At 35.2% G+C, this 17,516-nt stretch overlaps 1 protein-coding gene across 2 annotated transcripts in view; it reads left to right on the top strand.

The window, feature by feature from the left end:
• The window catches only part of WDR70 (WD repeat domain 70), a 296,044-nt gene that overhangs the window by 248,459 nt on the left and 30,069 nt on the right, over positions 1-17,516 (top strand). The window lies entirely within an intron of this gene.

Here is a 17,516-nt window from a genome sequence, read left to right as displayed (position 1 = left end):
AGTTTAAAACATTTTAAATTTCACTTCTGTATCTAAAAAAACCTTTAGTTTTCTTTACATATTTATAGAAGCACTAAAACACCAGCCTGCATGCATGCATTGATTCACCAATTCATTCATTCCTGTCCTAACTAGGGAGCTGTATGTAATACAGTAATAGTGAAGTTTCCCAGAGGAAAAATCTGAATTCCTTTACAGTCTTTTAAAGTATGTATTATTATTTAGAAGGTAAGGTAAATCATCGTTATTTTCTGAGTATTAAATAGACTGATTAATGTCTGTGTAAATTTTCTTTGGCTCACTGTCAAATCCTGTAGTAATATCCTATATCTTAAACAGCACCCTTATGTAGACTTCTCCAGTTATTTCAGTTCTTTGTAAACAGTTGGGACATATTATGTACTTAAATGATTCAGACAATTGAACAACTGTTTTTGAATCACCAGTAAAAAGCTCCTGTCTCTAATGTTCTAGTATTACTGTGGAGTCTTAATTTGTAGGCCCTAAATTTGAAACCATGGTATAGTTAGTTGGAGACAACGAAATAACAATGGGACTAATCTAGATGAGTACTTAAGTTTTATAGATTCTAATCTCATGACATAATTTGAAATGTGCCAGCACTAATAATAATTTTTGGGGGGTATATCCAAGAGCCAACTAAAACACTAGAATCAAAGAAAAACACTCTTGACTCTATCAACTTTAATCTCAAAAAATAAAATTATTATAATTGGTTGTTTCAGAAGTAAGCTGTGTTCTGTTATGCCTCTCAATGACCATATATTTCAGTATTACTCATGGTATTATGGTTTTAAGTTATAATTAAAATTGAAACCTAAATAAATTAAGGGATGTATGATTACACTTCTAAGACATGCTATATTTTTATAGTGTATAGAACATGCTCTTTGCTGTGTTTCTCTGAGTTGCTTTTCTAGCTAGATCTTTTTCTCCATAGTACTTACTGCCATTGCTTCTGTTATATGTCTCTGGTTTTTGTCTGTCTTGTTCCACCAGTCTGTAAGCCCATTAGAACAGAAACTTTGTCTGTTGTGTTCTCTGGGATATCCTCAGTGCTTAGAACAGTGCCTGACATATTTATTGAATGAGTGATGGTATGTTTGGGTAGTGCATGTAATGCATATTCTAAAGCACAGGTGTGTCTTTGGAGAGTGAGGCAGAAGAGATATTCCATCTAGAGATGGAAAGGTAAACTGATCTTGTTTACCATAGTAAGAAAGTGACTTCATATTCTGTTTTTTGTTTGTTTTCTAAAGCAAAGGAATGGCACAGTGCAACTTAGGCTTTAGAACAAATAATTTTTATTAAAGCATGAAAGTTAAATTTATAATATTTGGTATTGTGTATGAAGGCTGAGGTTTATTACTTGAGAGACTGAGCCAATGTTTCCCAAGATTGAAAAGAAAACAGATTTTGGAAGAAATACAGTGCATTGTTGTTGATATGTTGAGCTTGAAATACCTGCGAGACCTCTGGGTACAGATACTCAGTAGGCAGATGGGTAAGTGAGTTTGGTGCTTAAGAGAAAGAAGACACAGTTTTGGGAGAAATATTTACAGTTTATAGTTGAATTCTTGGTTGCTGATTAGTTTGATTAAGGAAAGGACGCAAAGGATGGAGAACATGAGCCCTAGGAAACCTGAACGTTTAAGGGATGAGCAAATTAAGCAAAACATACAAAGGAGAATGGTCATTAAGTAAATGGAATATATCTTGTATTGAAGTGTTTTAGAAAAGTCAGAAAACAGATTTTGAGATCCATCTAATATAGATGAAGAGAAAATTTCAGATAGGGACAGAAGTGCCATGGCACTTTAAAGCAGCCTTTTAGATAATTGATTTAGGATCTGTTTGATTGCATTTTTGTTGTTGATATTAGACATTGCATTGTTTTTGTTTTCATAGTAGAATGGCATGTTAAAGGAACTTTAAAATGCCCCTCTGATCTATTTTCTAAACTTTTAAGTCTTGGAATATAAGAAAATAAATGTATTCTTTGGAATGGATAAAGAAGGTGGACATTTTGCCTAAGTACCAAAAAATATCTCTCATTTTATTGTATTTTTGTCATTACAAACCAGAATAATCATTTGTTTGGAAATACTACACTCTGCTGTAGTAAGGTACTTACTGTATTGAGTTTTAATTTACATAGAAGGCAACATCTCATTCTTAATATCAGCATTTAGTGGTATACTTGCTTGACTAGGCACAGACAACAGTGGCTTTAGATCTATCCTAGATGAGTCCATTTACTTCAATAGAGTCTAAGTGATTGTATTCTCACAACCTCTTCTAGAATAAAATAAACCCGTGGATAGTTATATTTTACAGTGCCAGGCTCAACATGTATATGAAGCCAAACATTGTTTTCAGTCAGGGATGTTAACAACTCTACAGTTTCCTAGTAATTAAAAACTATGCTACAAGCTTCACAATAAATACCTTTTAAAAATATAATAATTGCATTTTACCTTTTCATTTTTAAAACAAAGTTAAAGGAAAATTATTTTTAATTCTATTTTCTGTATTGTTGTATGCTATGAAAATTTTTTTCTCTATTCAGCATGGAGACTCTCTTCACTAGGACATGATAAATGTTTCTTTAACATTTACTATTTTTATTGTATGATGTTCATATACGTTTTATAGTTCTGCTGATACTATTTTTAGATGTTCCTTTTTAGTCCAATTGTGTTTCCTCAAGGAAAAAAGTGCGTATTTCTTATTTATCATCTAATTTTTTTATGATTTGAGTAGAGGGCTTAGCTTCTTCCCTAAGGTAAATTCCAGAATATAACTTGAATCTTGAGTTTATAAATTCACTTTAGTTTTTGTGTAACATGAGACCTAAGCTTTTATATATAGTAAAAAGGCAACCATTACTCTATTTTATGTGATGAAATTATGGGAGAGAAAGAATGGACAAAATATAATTTGGAGATGATGTATCAATTTTTAAAAAGATAATTATGTTTAGAAGAAACGGACATTTTCAGACCTTTTCAAAGTTCCAGTTATTTCAGGAGAGGCCCTGAAATAACATTATAGACTATTATTAGCTTAGTAATTTTTCATCAAACTATAATTTGTTATAAAATGACTAACAGAATTTCCTTTTTAACTACTATAAATCAAAGGACATGGTTTATATAATTATACTAGTGTATTACAATTTATACTCTTTAACCCAAGAATAATGGAATTAAGTTTTTTGACCTGGTATTATTTAAGATGGTGGTCTCTTCACCTCTGTAGCTTTTGGCAATAATTTAAAAGAAATAGCAGGTGTTTCCCTTGGGTAAGGAGAAATAAAAGTAAGAGGGAAAAAAGCCAGAAATCTCACACTTGATCCTGACTAATCTTCTGATTTGTTTCTTAGTTTATGTACTTTGATGAGGGACCCCTGTTTCTATAAACAATGGCTGAACAAAGTGAGGAATAGAAAGAAAAAATCAAATCTTAATTTACAAAACATAGCTATAGCATCTAGCATGATTGATCTGGTTGGTATATGGCTGCTGAAGGGAAGGCAAGGGAAATTTGCTTTGATATTTTCAACTAGACTGCTTTATTTTATTCTTTCATTCATTTTTCAGCTAGACTTCTTTGGACATTTTGAAGTTGATTGAGAATACTAGTACCAACATAAGAAATATAATAGTAAAGGTCTCTTATAGAAGAAAAAAATTCATTTGTGACTATCTAAAGAATATTTGCTTATCTTCAACCACCAAAGAGAATAGATAGCAAAGAACAAAGTTTATCTTAGATTTTTGCTGCTTTTGTACCATTACTTTTTCTGTAGAATATCCCCTTCCTGTAAGAATTGAAATCTAAATTGTGCATATCTATTGATGTTCTTTAAAAAAGAAAACTCAGAATGTCAAGTAATTGGGGTCATCAGTTTGAAGTCTTATTATTAATTTCTTTCATGGAGCCAACTCCTCAGTTACAGAAATCATATATCCTGGATATGCCTTCCTGGGACTTCATCACTTATTTTCATCTTCATCAAATGGAGAAAAGTGAAATAAAAACCATGACTTTTCTATTTATTATTAATATTAACTCTGGCCTTTCCCTAAAAGATAGAGAGAACTTAAAATTTTTCTACCAGATTTATCCCTGCCCCTTACTATCATGAATATTGGTTGAAAATACATAATCATTGTTAAAATTATGTTAAATTATAGTTTACATATTTACCAAAAGAAGGAGAAATTTCTCATTTAAGACCTATTTGTCTTATTATAGAGATAGCCTATTAGATATACTAAAGAGAAAGTGAGGTCCATATTGCATAAAAATAAAATGATTTCTTTTGAAAAAACCATTTTCCACAAACATACCAACCATGTTTTCTTCTTTATTTAATTAGGTGGAGGTATGAAGGGAACTTAAATTTACATTATTTTTCCTCACTTTGCAAGATCTGATTCTTCATACATATATATTTCAGTAGGGACTATATCAGTTTAGCTTTTGGTATTTTAGTTATTTTTTCTGATTATAAAAATAGTACATGTTGAATCTAAAAAACTGACAACATAAAAAAGATGATTAAGAAATTAAATATTGTATCTAATCATATCATCCATAGATTATTCTCAGATATGATATTTGAATTAATACATTCTGATGTCCAAGAAAATTGCTGTATTTATTAACCCAAAGAATGACATATAACCATATAAACATAAATGAAAGTATCACCACTTTCATTTTACATAAGTTTTTATGTTTTTATTAGAAGAGTATATTGATATTCTAAATCCAGAGATTGAAGGAAAAGAAGAAATGGGTGTTAAGGGGCCATAAATAATGAATTTTTCTTCACAAAACTAGCTGCTTGTCTTAATTGATGAGAGTAAGGGACATGCTGACCATTCAGACTACAGTCTTCCCCATTGTTTGTACATATGTAGGAGAGCAGAAAGGCCGTTCGAATTAATGGATATTCCAGAAGTCCTCAGAATTGATTTTGGAAAGTGTCGTTTTTCTTACATATGCGTCTAGATGGAACTATTCAGAAATTCATTTCTTTTTATTTTATTTTATTTATTTATTTATTTATTTTTAATAAATTAATTTTTTATTGGTGTTCAATTTACCAACATACAGAATAACACCCAGTGCTCATCCCATCAAGTGTCCCCCTCAGTGCCAACAAATTAATGAAGCTGTGCTTGTGAAAGCTTGTCTCTGAGGAGTTGAAGAACTCACTTGTTCTTCTGTTTTATCCTTGGAGTAGACTAATCTGTCTCACTGATACAAGGTTCTAGCTCAGGTGGACTTGTACCTCTTTAAAAGTTTTCTGGAAAGAAAAGAGTCCAGCGGTATCTTTGCCCAGTTGGGATCATTCAAGGAATAGGGCACAGAGGGAACTTGAGCTATTGGCAGTGCAAATGCCAACTGAAAATAAACTCGAAAGAAAGACTATATTGGCATTTATCTGCCTTCTGAAATACAGTGAAACCTTCTTAATGTGAAGCACAGGGGATGTAAAAAAATGGACTTTCAGTTTAACTAGCTTTCCATATCTGATTTTTATTAACAGGCAATTAGGCTGCTGGTTGACTAGGGAATAGCAATTACTTTGAATTATGTATTATTTTGGATAATCAGCATCAGCTTAATGAACTTTTAGTATAATATACTTTCTTGGAAGTATCAAACAATGCAGATTCAAGATGGATATTAATTAACATATTTGGATTCAGAAGACAGATCCAGAATATATGCTTTCTGTAACTGTGGAGTTGGCTCCATGAAAGAAATTAATAACAAGACTTCAAACTGATGACCCCAATTACTTGACATTCTGAGTACAGGGTATATGACATAACAGGTATATTTTCCCATAGCCAAGTGATAAGACAACATATTCCACATAGGTATTTAGAGCATTTGCTCATTGGGACCAGAACGGCACACTGGTTGTTTCCTGGTCTTCTGAGTTGTATGAAGATGATGGAGTTTTAGGGTGAATCTGCCAGTACGGCAGTTACATGGCTCTTACTCTGCCGCTACCTGTTTATTGTCAGCATGGCTGTTAGGACAATGTTTTGTTGTCAAGAAGCACCCTGATCACCCAGTACTCTTTTCTGTAGGAGTATTTTCTTTAATCACTGAAAAAAAGATATGTCATTCAGCTATGACAAAAAACAGTGTTGCACTTTTGCAGCTTTCATGGTTTGGATTGCTAAATCATTTTTTAGGATTTCGTGAAGTAAATAGCGTAATTACTAGACTTCAGTTTAAACAGTACCAGGACCTCAGTTAAAGTCCTCTACTCAGCTGTTAGCTTCACAGTGTGTGAGGGGGCTGGTATCAGTAAGATTTGATTACATTACTTCTCATTGCATGTAAAGCTATCATGTGTAGATGTTCCAGTACAGTAATTCTCAGGATTTGAAGCATACAGTTGAGGGCTTATCTGTAGGCACATGCAAATAGAAAGAAACCACTGATTTTGTGGTAATATCTGCTTGATCAAGTCTTTAAATGTTTGAAGTAAGGAAAATGATAGCTAGTTTAGTGCTGTTTCTTCATTATTTTTGAAAATTAAATGGTAAAATTTATCTTTTTAAAAAGTATATAGTTCTGTGCTTTAAAAACATGTATGGATTTATGTAGCCACCATCAGTACAATCAGGATACAAAACAGTTCCATCATCCCCTAAAAACTCCTTTGTGCTGTCCCTCTGTAGCCATTCTCTCATCTCCTCTCTTGCTCCTAGCCCCTAGCATTCACTGGTCTGTTCTCCACTGTAGTACTGCCTTTTCAAGAATGTCTTCTAAATAAACTCATACAGTATATAACTTTTTAAAGATCAACTCCTTTTAGCAGAATGCTGTTGAGACTCATCCGTGTCATATTATGTAGGAAGAGTTTGTTACATTTTATGGCTGAGTAGTATTCCACTGTGTAGATATAGCCCAGTTCATCTTATTACAGGACATTTGATTATTTAAAGTTCTTAGAGATTATGGATAGAGCTGCCATAAATATTGATATGTAAGTTTTTGTGTGAGCAAAAGTTCTCATTTCTGTAAAATAAATACCTTAGAGTAGGCTTGGTGAGTCATACAGTGGGTATGTGTTTATTTTTATAAGAAAATGCCAACTGTTCTTCAGAGTAACAGTACCATTTTGCATTTCCACCAATAACATATTTGTTTTCCACTTGTTCCATATCCTCATGATCACTTCTGTTATGGACATTTTTTATTGTATACATTCTAATAGGTATGGAATGGTCTCTCATCATGATTATATTTGCATTTTTCTAATGGCTAATGATGTTGAATATCTTTGTGCATTGTTATCCTCTTTGGTGAAGCATCGGTTCACATTTTTTGCTCATTTTTAAATCAGGTTGTTTGTTTTCCTACTGTTAAGTTTTGACAGTCCCTTATATATTCTAGATACCAAGTTCTTTTTAGGATATTTACAAATATTTCCTCCTAGTCTGTTGCTTATTTTTTATCTTAATAGCATCTTTTACAAAACAAAAGTTTGTCTTTTTTTTAAAGATTCATTTATTTGAGACAGAGAGAAAGAGCATAAGCAGGGAGGAGGGTCAGAGGAAGAGGGTGAAGCAGGTTCCCCACTGAACAGAGAGCCTGATGCAGGGCTCGATTCCAGGACTCCAGGATCATGACCTGAGCTGAAGGCAGACGCTTAACTGATTTAAGCCACCCAGGCACCCCAAAACAAAAGATTTTAGTTTTGGTATAGTCCAATTTATCAGTTTTTTCTTTTATAGAGTGTGCTTTTGGTGTCACATCTAAGAATTCCTTGACTGACCCTAGGTCACTCAGATTTTCTAAAAGTTTTGTATTTTTGTATTTAGGTCTTGTGGTCCATTTTGGGCTAAATTTTATGTAATAGAGGGAGACTTAGGTTGAAGTAGGGTCTAGGTTCAGGACTAGGGTCAGGCTCAAGCACAAAATTTAGAGAGGTACCAAAAAACTTAGCAGTCAAGAGAAATGACATTTTAATGCGACATTATAAAAAAATGAAAATTAATGCAAAAAATCCATAATGAATAAAAAAACAATAGTTTAAATAAAAATGGGATGAATAACAGGATTGTGCCAAGCTGTACTAAAGCTTAAGGCAAAAAGGAAACTGAGTTGGACTCACCTGTGTTTTTCAAAATTTTGATATTTAGTACATCACAGATTTTGGGGGGTGGATAGGAGGAAGCGCCCAAGTAAGGGAGATGGTAAACTCACTTCTGCTTCAGTGATGATTTGAATTCTGGACTAATTCCCTAATCTCCTTACTACTATTTACTTTTCAGAGCCCTCAAATAGGTGCTCTATGCCTTCTGTCTTATATAACTATATTTGGAGGGAGAGACTGAATGGAATGTTTCCCCTGTCTCACCCCCTCCTCTTCTTCCCCCTCGCCCTCCACCCTCCCCCTCCCTCTTTCCCTACCCCTCTCTCCCTTTCTCTCTCATTCTTTTAAAAAAAAAAATTATGATGCTAATGGAAAATACATAATGAGATAGTACAGATTGCAGCAGATATGCCTAGGAGGAAGCTTCTAAGATCCTTGCACATTTGTAGGGAAATTCATATTGTAGGAAATAAAATAATATCATTGATCCTGGTGTGAGTCACTTCTACTCTGGTGGTGTGTTCCCTTGATGTAACCGTGCCACAGGCAAAGCTACTGGCTTTTGCTTAATTAGCTGCCATCTGGCATCAAGCATACTTTGTTTAGTTTCTCAGTATTATCTTCCAGAGTCCATCTCCTTGTCTACCTGAGAACTACGCTTTAACCCTTCTATGTGAAATTTAGAGTTAATTTTAACAGAAGATTTTACAACCCTCCCAAAGAGTTCATTCCAGTTGTTGAAATCCCTTACAATCAGATCTTTTTTATTTTTTTTCCTGTGCTTTAGCCTCACATTCTTAAGCTTAGAGCCCACATCCTTTACTCGAGTCCTCATGGAGTTGGAGAACAGCTGGTCAACATCCTCTGTTTCCTCTATTATAAAGTTTCTGTTCAGTCTTCTCTTGTCTAAGAGAACCAAATTTAGTTGTTGTTGTTGTTGTTTTAACATTTCCTTGTGGATAATATTTTCTCAACATTTCTGTTCTCTTTGATACTCTCTTTTCAGCTATTCTCTTCTTTGAAATAATGCTTGCTGTAGGAATTCATTAAAAACCTATAATGAGATATTGTTCCTGTAATTATCTATTTGATAATCTATTTGAAATGATCTCGTCTTAAGAGTTGCATTGACTCGAAGGGCCAGTCACATGCTGCTCTAGGATTCATAAATCATTGAAAGCAAAAAATGAGAACCAAAAGGAGGACTTGTACAGTTTAATAGTTCACTTATTTTCTAGTGGCATTTAACCCTGTATCATGCTGTATTAAAAGGCATCTGCTACTTATTGGTGTTAGCAGTTTCAAAGAAATGTTCTCCGTTTACCATTTTGCTTCCATTTCTGGACCCGCAGAGTCACTATTACTCTTCGGATTAAATATAAACCTTTTTTTCCTTCTCTACACTCTTGTGTTTGGTGTTTTTTTTAATTGATATTTAAATTTATTTATATTTCATTGTATAGATATGATTGCCATGAATGGCAAAGCTGGATGAAGAATTAGCCACTAGATAATACAACCCAGAAGGAAAAAACATACTTGACTCCTTTATAAAATATCAGAAAAAGAGAACTTGACCTTGTAGTTGCTTGAAGGTGTTCACAATGGCACACTATTCTTTATACAAGTGAAAACATACAATGCAGTAATGACTAGTGCTCTGTTGTCTAACCCCAGCGCCGTGTTACGTCTGTCTAACTGATAGCAGACCAGTGAAGGACTTTATGTCTTGTAGGATATTCTGTGACAGTTTTTCCTCTTCCAACCTGAATTTGATAAACGATCTTTGGTAACAAGTTTTCCAGCTGTTCTATAGGAACTCTGGCCAGACTTTCACAATTATATATAGTGTGGAGAAGAAAGAAGTCTATAATTAACACATATCCCAAGGTATTGTTTTTTTTTTTTCCTCTCTCTTTTGGAGTGATAGATAATGCTTTGTCATATATGAGGTGGAGGGTTGTGAGACCCCCCCAAAGGGCTAAGTAAAAGAGTATGATTTGTAAAACATCTTTACCTATACTGTATTAAGATAAATGGTGCTTTATAGTTAATTTTTGGAGATTCACCTTTTCCAGTCTGGTTTGATGTGGTTTTATATAGTTGATGATTTCTAAGATCTAATTATGTCTATTTCTTATCTTATCATTAGAGACTTAATAGCTTTATCCACTTATGTTTTATTTAGAAAAACAGAAGATTTATGGTTATTATCTTTATGTCCATTTCTATCATTTTTAAAAATTTAAGTCCAGTGTAGTTAACATACAATGTTATATTAGTTTCAGGTGTACAATATAGTGACTCAGCAATTCTTTACGTGATTCAGTATTCATCATCATAAATTTACTCTTAATCTCCTTTATTTATTTCACCCCTCCTCCAACCCACTACCCCACAGGTAACCATCAGTTCTCTATAGTTAAGAATCTGTTTTTTTGGTTGTTTCTTTTTTTCTTTACTTCTTTGTTTTGTTCCTTAAATTTCACATATGAGCGAGTTCGTGGTATGTGCCTTGTCTGACTGACTTAGCATGTTTTCACTTAGCACCTCTAGATACATCTATATTGTTGCAAATGGCATGATTTTATTATTTTTTATGTCTGAGTAATATTCCAGTGTGTGTGTGTGTGTGTGTGTGTGTGTGTGTGTGTGTGTAATTACTGGATGATATGGCATTTCTATTTTTAATTTTTTGAGGAACCTCCATATTATTTTCCACAGTGCCTGTAACAATTTGCATTCCCACCAGCAGTGTACAAGGGTGTGTTTTTCTCCACATCCTATCAACACTTTTTTCTTGTTTGATTTTAGTCATTCTGAAAGGTATGAGATGATATCTCATTGTGGTTTTAATTTTCATTTCCCTGATGATAAGTGATGTTGAACATCTTTTCATGTGTCTATTGGCCATCTCTATGTCTTCTTTTGAAAAATGTCTATTCTAGTCTTCTTGCCCATTCTTTATTCAGATTGTTTGGTTTTTGGGTGTTGAGTTATATAAGTACTTTATATATTTTGGATACTAACTCTTTATCCAGTACATCATTGCCAGATATCTTCATTCATTCATTCAGTAGGTTTTTTAGTTTTGTTGATAGTTTCCTTTGCTGTTCAGAAACTTTTTATTTTGATACAGTTCTTATAGTTTCTTTTTGTTTTTGTTTCCCTTGCCTCAGGACACCTATCTAGAAAAATGTTGCTTTGGCCAATGTCAGAGAAATTACTGCTTGTGTTTTCTTCTAGGATTTTTATGGTTTCAGGTCTTAAATTTAGGTCTTTAATCCATTTGGAGTTTATTTTTTTGTGTATGGTGTGAGAATTCCAGATTTTTTTTTTTTTTTTTTTTTTTTTTTTTTTTTTTTTTGGCATGTGGCTAGTTTTCCCAACACCATTTGTTGAAGAAATTGTCTTTTTCCCATTGCATATTCTTGGCTCCTTTGTTGAAGATTGTTTGACCATATAATTGTGGGTTTACTCCTGCTCTCTCTATCTTGTTCTATTAATCTGTTTACTTTTGGGCCAGTACCATACTGTTTTGATTAGTGCAGGTTGGTGGTATATCTTGATATCTGGGATTATGATGCCCACATTTGTGTTCTTTTTCAGGATTGCTTTGACTATTTGGGGTCTTTTGTGGTTCTATACAAGTTTTTTTTTTCCATGCAAATTTTAAGATTACTTGTTCTAGTTCTGTGAAGAATACTGTTGGTATTTTGATAGGGATTGCATTAAATCTATAGATTGCATTGGGTAATGTGGACTTTTAACAATGTTTGTTCTTCCAATCCATGAGTATGAAATATCTTTCCATTTGTTTATGTCATCTTCAATTTCTTCAATATTTTATAGTTTTCAAAGTAAAGATCTTTCAATTTTTTGGTTAAGTTTATTTCTAGGTATCTTAATATTTTTGGTACACTTATAAATGGGGTTGTTTTCTTAATTTCTCTTTCTGCCGCTTTATTATTAGTGTATAGGAATGCAGTGGGTTTCTGTGTATTGATTTTCTTTCCTGTGACCTTACTGAATTTATTTATTAGTTCTACTAGTTTTTTGGTTGAGTCTTTAGGATTTTCTTCTATATACAGTATAATGTGATCTGCAAATAGTGAAAGTTTTACTTCTTCCTTACCAGTGTGGATGCCTTTTATTTCTTTTTCTTGTTTGATTGCTGTAACCAGGACTTCCAGTACTATGTTGAATAAAAGTGGTGATAGTGGACATCTTTGTCTTGTTCTTAATCTCGGGGGAAAAGCTCTTACCTTTTCACCATTGAATATGATGTTAGCTGTGGGTTTTTTCATATATGGCCTTGGCCATCTTTAATTTGATGAATGAAGAATGGTAAAGAGGACTAGGTCTGTCTGTGTAGATTAGATTGAGAGACATGGCCTTAGGTAGTGTCTCTCAAGCTTTTTCTCAACCTGGTGCCCATAATGATAATGTGTGATATAAACAGATAAAAGTATTCTTTGCCATAACTGATTTGCCTAAGGCTCCAGTGCCCTAAACCCATTGAAAGCTTGAGGTGATCTCAGGCCTGAGGAACCGCCTGTCTTGGCACATTGGCAACCTATCCTGTGCCTACCAGTGGGAAGCTCTGCTAGAATTTTGGGAGTATGCCTGCAGTAAGTGCTGCTTCTATGTGGACCACTGTGATATGGAGCCTCTGGGATATTTGCTTTGTAGGATCCACCACCAGTGTCACTCATCCTGTGGACTCCAGCTTCCAGCCGCCTGTTTTGTTTCTTGCTCCCAGACTGTTGTTACTAAGAATAATTACCAGATTTTCTTCAGTCATTATTTGTGCTTTCTTTGCCTTTGTAAATTCTTCTCAAATAAGTGGATTGGAGTGAACTAACATTTAGTGTTTTGAATTAGATGAAGAAAATTGTATTTAATTTTCTTACCCAAGAGACCTTCCATTTTCTCTGAGAACTTTTTCTTGTGATGAAATTCTTTAGGCATTTTTATTATCAGATACAGATGTGATTCATTTAGTGCCAAGGACAACTACCAGGTTTCAGATTTTTGCAGCTTTAGCAATTACCTTAATTTTAGAGCATAGGCTGTAAATGAAAAGATTTTAATAAATGAATTTTCCATGGCTTTGAAGGGAATTAATTTGATAATAAGGTGCTAGTTTTTAAAAGTCATGATATGTACATCTGTATCAAATATTTATGGCAGGGATAGAGCAGCACTATTTCCTTGTTTGGTTTTTCTGCAGCAAACCCTACATTTATAAAAATGGTATGATGTTTTTTCTTTTTACCGTTGAGGTGCTATTTGGTTTATCAGAAAATTATTTGGGGCAGGAAAGGGGGAAGATTGAGAAGATTTCCAGCAAAGAGTGCTAGTTGCTACATGTCCAGCCTATGGTAGGACTTCTGTAGAGTTGGAGGAGGTGTGGAGGAGGAAGAAAAGATAGGTGTGTAATTAGAAAGAAGAGCAGAGAAAATGTCTGTCTTTAATCTTTTCCATTTGAGGGATGTCTCCATGGAGATCAGGTGGGTGTTGAGGAGTTTTATTTATTGGAGGCTGAGGCTTATTCCTCAGGTTTGCTTCTTGAACTTTAGAGGGATGAAGCCAAGCCCCATGGCCCATGCATGCTGCAGAATAACCCAAATTTGGAAAAATCAGGGCGTTGGCAGAACAGGACAAATAGCCTAGAAAGGTAAAAAGAATTCTCATCTTAGTCTTCTACCTCTCTGGTTCAGTATTTTAATGTACAAAGCAGTTTTTCTTTCTGTGAAATAAAACTTGGGCTTGTGAAACTTTGAAGAAAGTTCTTTCTCCAGTATTTTTCCATTTTCATTTGCCTTCCTTTTATTTATTTTGGACTCATATCTTGATCTATGATCTTAGCCTTGAGAATTAGCACACATACAGCCATTCAGATGCATTGGATATTCCTGAGGATGTCCATGACTATGAGGCTGCTGCTCTACAGGTCTGCAAAACTGTGACAGTCTCCTTCACAGACAGGTGTAGGGCTCCTTATTTGAAAATTCCGAAAAGTACTTGTTCTCCCAAGGAACCACTAGGTAGCTTATCCATTCTGGTACTCTGTGACAAAAACCAAACATGAAAAAACCAGATGGAGTTTGGTTTACAGTGTGGGTCAGCAGCTGGGAAGGATCAGGAAATGGTGTTTCATCATAATCATGTTTAAGATATAAAATTATGAAGGATGTTAGGCTTCTTTTAGCATGTAAAGTAGAGTAAGGGTGGTGTTTGGATATGTACATTACAGATGCCTAAGATATTATGCAGGCATTGATTTCTTTTATAGTAACATTTATGACCTGGGTAGTAGTGGGCCTTTTCCTTTATGATTTTAGTTATACCATCTGCCTTTTAATATAAACTTGCTAAGATTTCTACTTCTGGCTTAGGTGGGTTTGGAAATGATTTCAGATCTCCCACATTCCTTCCTCCCCATCTTCTAAAATAGGACTTTGCATAATTAAGTAGTATCAGAGGATAAGATTGGAGGTGGGAAAACCTCCCCACTGATCCCAGCTCCTCTCTGTACAAATTGTATGGCCTTGGGAAGGTTACCCACCCTCCTACAAACCCCAGTTTCTTGTTCTTGTGAAATGAGAATAACATTACTAATTTTGTAGTATTGTTGCAAGAATTCAATTACTTTAAATAATATAAAATTCCAGATATCTAGTAGTGCCCTTCCCGCCATGTCCTAAAATATAAATTCATTTCTCTCATTGGTTTCCTTCTCCTCCCTTTTTTTGCTTCCATGATTTCACTTAAAGTAAACCAGAAAAACCACAGAAATAAATTATTTGGATTTTTTTGTGGCCTTTTTACTTTTGCTAAGGAGTAATTCCAAAATTCCTGTTTTAGAATATTGACACTGCTGTTTGTACACAGTGCTCTCTTCTTCCCCAGCCCATACCCCTGTTTTTCCCTTTGGTCTCTGCAGAGAATAAAGATCTCTGTTTACATTAAAGTCTTGTAATTCCTTCTTGTCATCTTGCTTATGATCTATAGCCCCATTACCATCTCTATATGGTTGCTGCTAGAGCTAAGTACCTTTGGGGCAGATTGTGGTTACTCTGCACTACCAAATTATAATGCTAAAATGAAGGTAGGCTTTGGTTTACAAGGCTACACCTAATTTTATGGTAAAATGGAGTTCAGGGATGCCTGGGTGGCTCAGCGGTTGAGCATGTCTGCCTTTGGCTCAGGACATGATCCCGCGGTTCCATCCAAGGATCGAGTCCCACATCCGGCTCCCCACGGGGAGCCTGCTTCTCCCTCTGCCTATGTCTCTGCCTCTTTCTGTGTCTCTCATGAATAAATAAATAAAATCTTAAAAATAAAATAGAGTTCAGCTTAGGTAGAACTAGGGGAAGCCATTAGTGGACCCACACTGTTTTGGTAAGATGAAGTAGATGAGTGTAAGAATAAAAAGCTTTATCAATTTAATGGAACAAATCAGTATATTAAAATATGCAAACTATTTTCAGAATCTAGTCCTTCACATTGTAGTGGTCTTCTGCCATTTGAATCTCATGATACAGTGTGAAGGCTTTCTCTTAGATCTTTATAGCTCTTGTGTCATTTTCTTCTCTGGTCTTTCCATTCAGACATGCTTGGGACCCTCCATTTGCTGCATTGCTCAGGAAATCTGTAGGTCCAACTATGTCAACCCTCAGCCACAGAAGCACCTCCTCAAGAAGAGAGTATGAAGGAAGGGTTGAGTGAATAGTTGATTGAGTAAATGCACTCTTTCTAAGTAGTTATAGCTCATATGTCTTCTGATAGTTCCCTGGGTTTCTAGCAGGCACGTGTCCCATTGTTGTTAAGTAAAGCCCGGTATGTATGTTTGACAAGTTAGCAGCATGGCAGCTCTGCTTGCTCCCCAGCCCTGCCGCTGTCTCAGGGATTGTTTGGTTTGGCAGTTGGCCAGCTCTCTGCTATAAGATGCATTTCCTTGACAGGACAAAGTGCGGAGCCGCATTAGCTGCAAAGTTTACAAAGGTTAGCTAAACACACACAATAAATATTAATAAACAAAAAAGGCCCACCCACCTTTGACTTTGAATTCTGTTTCTTCATTCCGTGTCTTGGAATCCCTGTAGTATTTGATTAATAACCAGTCTTAGGGTAATTGAGCCTTAAGTATCCTTTGCCTAAGTTAGACTGCTCACAGAGCCCTCATTGGCTGCTTTGGTGACTCATTGCCACAGTAGATGGAGCTCTGGGATGACTGTTTAGTTCAAGGGGTCTTATTTGCATTCTCCTTGCTTCCATGTGGAAAGGCGGGTAGATGTGCTTCTCCATGAGCATTTATGCTGACCAGCCATGTGTGTGCCTAACAGCTCTGGAGGGCAAAGGATGTGAACAGGAATAGAGAGAGGTACAGTGCCCTGAGCTTGGACTCCCTAGAAAGTAATCAGACCTTGGTCTGTTGGCCTGGGCAGTTGCCTCTCTAACATTTACACCCTTAGCGTAGAGGGAGAGAGTAACAGTAACCTGCTGCCCCTGGAAACTGCCTATTTGGCTGGGTGTCTTGGAATTTACCAGGCCTACATTGTGGATCCTTTCCAATTCTGCACCCTGCTTGCTTGAAAACATATTTGAGAACCAGTAATCTTAGACTGCTTAGACAGACCTCTAGAGAACCAAGGAAGAGAAATAACTTTAATAGTATGTCCTTGAGATTGTCCTGGGGCCATTTGTGGATGGCTGGGATTTCTGAAGGCTCTTGAAAGCCCATCTTACCATTGTCTCTCGCTCTCTGGTTTATGCACATCCATCTTTCTCAGACCACATTAGGAAGGAATGAACCCTACTTTGTTTGTAGGATACTTGAGTTTGATAATGATCTAGAGAAATAAAATTATTCCCCATAGATAGTAATGATTTTAACTTGAAAATTATCTCTGACTCCACTTAGCCAAGCAATCCATTTAGGCTAGGGTGAACTCTAACTTTTAGCTCATTCCATTCACAAACATTGATTGAATACCACACACTAATCTAGGCATTTGGGATATAGTACCACCCCAAAGACACCAAGATCTCTGCCTATGTGGAAAATATGTTCATGTTGGGGAAGCAGATAATAAGCATAATTAACAATAAATTATATATTATGTTAAAAGGTGATACATGCTTTGGAAAAATGAAAAAAGCGGAGTAAGGTAACTTGTGGGGTACAGTTTTAAATGGGGCACTCGGCGTGATGACGTATAACCATTGACTTGAAGGAACTGAGTATTGTCTTGGATGAACTTATTCTAGGTAGGGTTTATGAAGTTACATTTGTGACTCTTCTCATGTTTCCATATACCTGGCTGTGACCATTTGGAGATTTCCAGGGGTC

This window comes from Canis lupus, chromosome 4 (genome assembly GCF_011100685.1).
Source record: "Canis lupus familiaris isolate Mischka breed German Shepherd chromosome 4, alternate assembly UU_Cfam_GSD_1.0, whole genome shotgun sequence".
Classification (NCBI taxonomy): domain Eukaryota; kingdom Metazoa; phylum Chordata; class Mammalia; order Carnivora; family Canidae; genus Canis; species Canis lupus.
The sequence above is the reverse complement of the archived record's forward strand: the minus strand, read 5'-3'. Positions and strand labels throughout refer to the sequence as shown.